Source organism: Nicotiana tomentosiformis, chromosome 9 (genome assembly GCF_000390325.3).
Source record: "Nicotiana tomentosiformis chromosome 9, ASM39032v3, whole genome shotgun sequence".
Classification (NCBI taxonomy): domain Eukaryota; kingdom Viridiplantae; phylum Streptophyta; class Magnoliopsida; order Solanales; family Solanaceae; genus Nicotiana; species Nicotiana tomentosiformis.
The window spans coordinates 89,300,106-89,305,558 of record NC_090820.1 but is presented as its reverse complement, the minus strand read 5'-3'; the positions used below and the strand labels follow the sequence as shown (position 1 = coordinate 89,305,558).

The 5,453-nt window shown below is 32.6% G+C and overlaps 1 long non-coding RNA gene across 1 annotated transcript; it reads right to left on the bottom strand.

Annotated features, from left to right (window-relative positions):
* Nucleotides 1-352: 352 nt before the first annotated feature.
* LOC104094625 (uncharacterized) lies at nucleotides 353-4,141 on the bottom strand. Its single transcript, XR_001968987.3, has 3 exons — nucleotides 3,941-4,141; nucleotides 3,386-3,453; nucleotides 353-634 (listed from the first exon to the last, which is right to left on the bottom strand). It is a non-coding gene; the product is annotated as an uncharacterized lncRNA (long non-coding RNA).
* Nucleotides 4,142-5,453: the final 1,312 nt, after the last annotated feature.

The following is a 5,453-nucleotide window of genomic DNA, read 5'->3' as shown; positions in this document are numbered from 1 at the left end:
ATCGAGGTTAGGCCCAGCACTTACCAGTACATGAGATCGGTTGTACTAATACTACACTTTGCACACTGTGCAGATTTTGGAGTCAGTTCCAGCGGCGGCTACTAGAGAGCTCGGATTGGACAGCCTGCGAAGACTTGAGGTACAACTGCTCAGCGCTCGCAGCTCCTGAAGTCCCCGTCTTTATTTTTATTTAGCTATGTATTTTCATACAAACAACTTTGTATTTATTTCAGACCCTTGTATGTATTACTCTAGAAGCTCGTGTACTTGTGACATCGGGTTCAAGGATTTGTAGCTGATGTTTTTTTTTACGATTTTAGCTTCCACATTTATATTTGGATTATTGCAATTAAATCAGTTCTTCTTCATTAATTAAATTTAAATTGTTAAAAAGGATAAATTATTCCAACGTTGGCTTGCCTAGCAAGTGAAATGTTAGGCGTCATCACGGTCCCGACGGTGAAAATTTCGGGTCGTAACAATTACATTCTTCAACAATAATACCCAAAAAAGTCATAGTTAATCCTAATAAAAATAATTACTAATTGGCACTTGGACGATAATCATTATTACTTTCATCTAAAGATCTTCTTGGATCAACTGGTGACAGTGCATCACTTCCTAAATCTGGCGCCTAAAAAAAATACAATCAATAAGTAAATTGAGAGGACTAATTCTCTTAAACCTTGTACTCCTAAAAATAGCAGCAAAACATTAACTCGATAAACGGACACACCAGACTGGAAAAACTCAAAATAAATTAATGTTCGCAAGACGGTCAAACTAAGGGAATAATGCAATTCAAGCTTCACATCTAAGCACAAAAGAAACAGATCCAAGAAATTGCTGAACGACATCAACAAGAGTATACATTCAGGTTCTTCTTCAGGGAGCAATGACTCCTGAAGATCATACTTCCTAGTTACTTCAGATAGTATAATTCCATTTAACATTATATGGAAGAGAACCTTGTCTGGAATAACTAGATTTCTAATGTGATATAAGCAGCACAAGTTAGTTATTTCCTTTCAGAAACTGGTCTTATCAGCTAAAAGAAAAAAGAGATGTAGGTTTCTATCTAAACCTAAAAAGGAAGCGAAATGAAAAGGTAATTTGATGAATAGATCTTATCAGCTAACATAGCAGGGTTTCCATTTCTTGGTGTTTCTCACTTCTCTTGCTAACATTAATAAGGATAAATACTGGTGCATAATTGTATAGACAAGTCAACTTTTATTAGCATGTTATTTTCATACAGTTAAATGTTTTATGGCTACACTCTATTAGATTAACCAAGAGATTGGGATCATCTACTAATTTTCTGTTCTGTGATTCTACTCTCTCCTCTTCTTCTCAATAACTTTCTTTCATTCTGTGATCTTTGACCAAAACCAGAAAAGGGAAAAGTGACACCCCTAATAGCAACAAAACAGAGGAAGGCAAGAGCAGGGGTAGCAGATTTGCAAGATATGACCATCAAGATTGCTTTTAAGGGACATTCACAGCATCCAACCTGGGATTATACCATTGATGTTCTGACAATAATGGGAATTTCAAACTGCCTTTGTACTTGCAATAAAGAGCAGTGAAGCTCAAGACAGCCCACATAAAGGTCTATTCAATTGGCAGAAGAGAAAATTTCCATAGTGAATTATGGTATCCTTTACTTGTCAGGCCGTAAATTCCCAGCGCCTACTAGCAGCCATATAGCAACATATAGAGCTAAGCTAATCCTTTGGTGAGTATTGTCGAAAAGACCACTTCTCTATTCATATAATTAGAAGATACACCAGGCTCATTGATATTGTTCTTGGCAAACCCAAATGCATCATTTATCATGATTTCCATTGGATCTTGGGGCTCTAAAATATCCTCTATTGCATGTGTGTTCTGAGAAGTCTGATGCATAGTTGCATTTGATTCTTCACCATGCCAATACTAAAATTTATAGTTTTTTTGAAAAGGCTTACAAATCAAGTGCTCTTCAACTACATTTCTTCTTTGCCACTTGTTAAAATCACATTTTGGACACGGGCACTTAATTACGCGCCCATCAACGGAACCGTGCTCAAAAGCAAAATCCAAAAATTTTCTTAGTCCATCTGCATATTCAGGTGTATTACGCGGTTTGCTAATCCAAGACTTATCAATTCGCATGGCTATAGAAAGGAAGACATAAGATAACATCACAATATCAAAATAAAAAATTTAATTCATATCTTCTAAAGAATATGTAAAGAAAAACCAAAGCGAGAAACAAACAAAGAAAAACAAAAACAGGATACAACTTATTCAGGGAAAAAATACAGCATGTTAGAACTACCATCTAAAAGTTTTCTATATCTTCAACTTAGTCCTAGTAAGTGAAAATACATGTAAGCTACATTATATGTATAAGTCACTCCGGATTACAGGTCACTCTGTATTGCCAAAAAAAAAACGAAGTGATTCTTAAAATATAGTTTTTGTAACAATATTCAAAGGTGACAACAATGACATTTTACTATGTTATGGCTGCTTTGGTTTACACAAGAACTCTAAAATATTGAGATATGCAGTGATAAAAAGTGGGAAAGACAAAGATATAGTAGTAAGAAATACAGCCATAAAGGTACAACTTTTTCAATATTAGCATCGCAGAACGGGCAGTTACAATAAAAAAACTAAATAACTGGTCTGCTTAGTTCACTGGACAGACTTGTAACTAAACTAAACATATAATTTATTTACTTAAAAACTATCAACCACCGGCACAAGACAATAAGAGAATATAAGTACTTTTTCCTCTAGCAAATACACACAAGTACATATATAGAACAGACTAGCATGTGTGGACATTAGCAAAGACTGCAGACTGGACAAAAAAAATCATAGGAGTAAACGCCTATTTCACTGATAGTAAGGTAACACGCACAAGAACATCTGTACAAGAACTTCTAGAATTCTAGTTAAATCAATGCTTACTATCTCTATATAAACAGTTAAACAGATATAAAAAAAAGTATTAATCTGCCTAAAACAAGTTAGGTCAACAATATAGCCCATGGGCAAACATCTGCAGCAAAAGTTAGATCAACAATGCACTCTGTTTGATACTCTGTATATGACCCATAATCCTGAGTACACATTTTTATCATGTAATTATGTTATCTACCTTAAGAGAACTTATAAAAAAGACTAAGTACTAATCTTTACTTTGTTGCGAGAACTATCTATATCTTCAACTTAGTTTTCGTAAGTTATAAGTTGAAACATACAAGAATCCAACATCTAATGACAAATTCACACTATTAGGAGGTAACTCAATACTAAGAAAGAATAATCTACCTTTAAAAAAAGAAGACTGCTCAAAAGAAAGGATAAAGTTAACTGACAAGAGCTATACCTATCAAATATTTTTTTGTCGACCTCGATCCCAATAGCTTCACCGGCTGTTTTAGATCCCTCGGCTACCTATCAAGGCCATATATAATATTTAGGTTAATATTAGCAGAACAATAATTAAAAATGTCAAAATTAAGTGCATGCAATCCAAATACCAAACAGAGCAGAAAAAATTTAAACAAATATTGAACAGAAAAGTTACAAAAATTAACACAATCGATTGACATAATGAATATCTTCTAATCGCTTTCAATGACAGTAATGCAGACAACAATACTTTTACTCTTCGTTTTCATTATATCTTTAATCGCTTTCAATTGACAGAATGAATCATCGATTATCGAACTGAGAAAAAAATTAGAACATGAATTGGGGAAAATCGCTAAACTTCCAAACATGCATGAACCCTAATAAAGAGAAAGAGAAGATAAACATTGGAGAAAAACACAGAACCCTAACAAAAAGCTTTTGGTACCAAATCTGCGTCTTTACCAAGAGATTACTGAAGCTGCTCGTGCTAAACAAGTTCTGACTATAGAGAGAGTTGGAAACTTACTTGTTCAGATTTGAATTTCTTTTCTTTCAATTAGCCGTAGAAATAGAAATAGAGATTTATGAGAGAGAGAGAGAGAGAGAGAGGAAGAAGCTGTGATCGATTGGGGAAACAGGGATTTGGGATTTTGGAGGGATGTGAGAGACCTAAATGCGGGAGTTACAAAAATCTGGAGGGAGACCCAAATATAATAAGTGGGAAATACTAAAATGTATTGAGGGGAAAATATAAATACTTCGAAGAATTAACGGCGGTTCAAACCGCATAATATAGGTTAAACCGTCGTTATAATAATGCTAAATAATGGCGACTTAAACAACATCATTTTATGTTCAATTTTGTGGCGGTTCTTGGAAGCCGCCGTAATATGTCAGCCGTAATTACTCCGATTTTTTTAGTGATCACCTCTTGAAGTAGTACTCTTTTTTCAAGAACATACTTAAACTTTATACCCCGTAATAAGGCTGGCAAGTGAGTCGGGCCCGGTCTTAAGTGAGCTTTGCGGGTCCGGTCCTAAGTGGGCTGGTTCTATGCGGTCCGGTCTTAAACGGTCCCGGGCTTCGCGGGCTTATTGCTGGAACCGGCTCGGGACCGGGACCACGAACTAACGGTCCCGGGTTAAGTGGGCCGGTCCCGGATTAAGTAGGCCCAAACAGGCCTAAACGGGCTCAACAGAAACTTTGTATTTTTAAAATTTTTTTTTATAGAAGTTAGAGAAAAAAATAGTAATAAAGATATATAAGCTATATTCGATTTATATACTATATATACATCTTAAAATATATATATACTATATTATATACATAGTATACATCTTAAAATATACTATATATACATCTTAAGATATACTACATATATATAGTATAGTATAGTAGATCTTAAGATATATATACATCTTAAGATATATATACATCTTAAGATATATAAGCTCTATATATATATAGTAAGATGTATATATAGTATATCTTAAGATGTATACTATCGAATATGACTTATAAACTATGTATATATATTATCATATACTATACTATACTATACTATATATACATCTTAAGATATATAAGCTATATTCGATTTATATACTATATAAACATCTTAAGATATATATATATATATACACACACTATACTATATATATATAGTATATAAGTCATATTCGATAGTATGCATCTTAAGATATACTATATACATCTTAAGATATATATATATATATATATATATATATATATATATATATATATATATATATACACACACACTATACTATATATATATAGTATATAAGTCATATTCGATAGTATGCATCTTAAGATATACTATATATACATCTTAAGATATATATATATATATATATATATATATATATATATATATATATATACACACACACACACACTATACATTAGAAAGAAAGTACTATAAAACTATACTATACTATAATACGATATATACTATATATACTATAATACTACTATATATATATATATATATATATATATATATATATATATATATA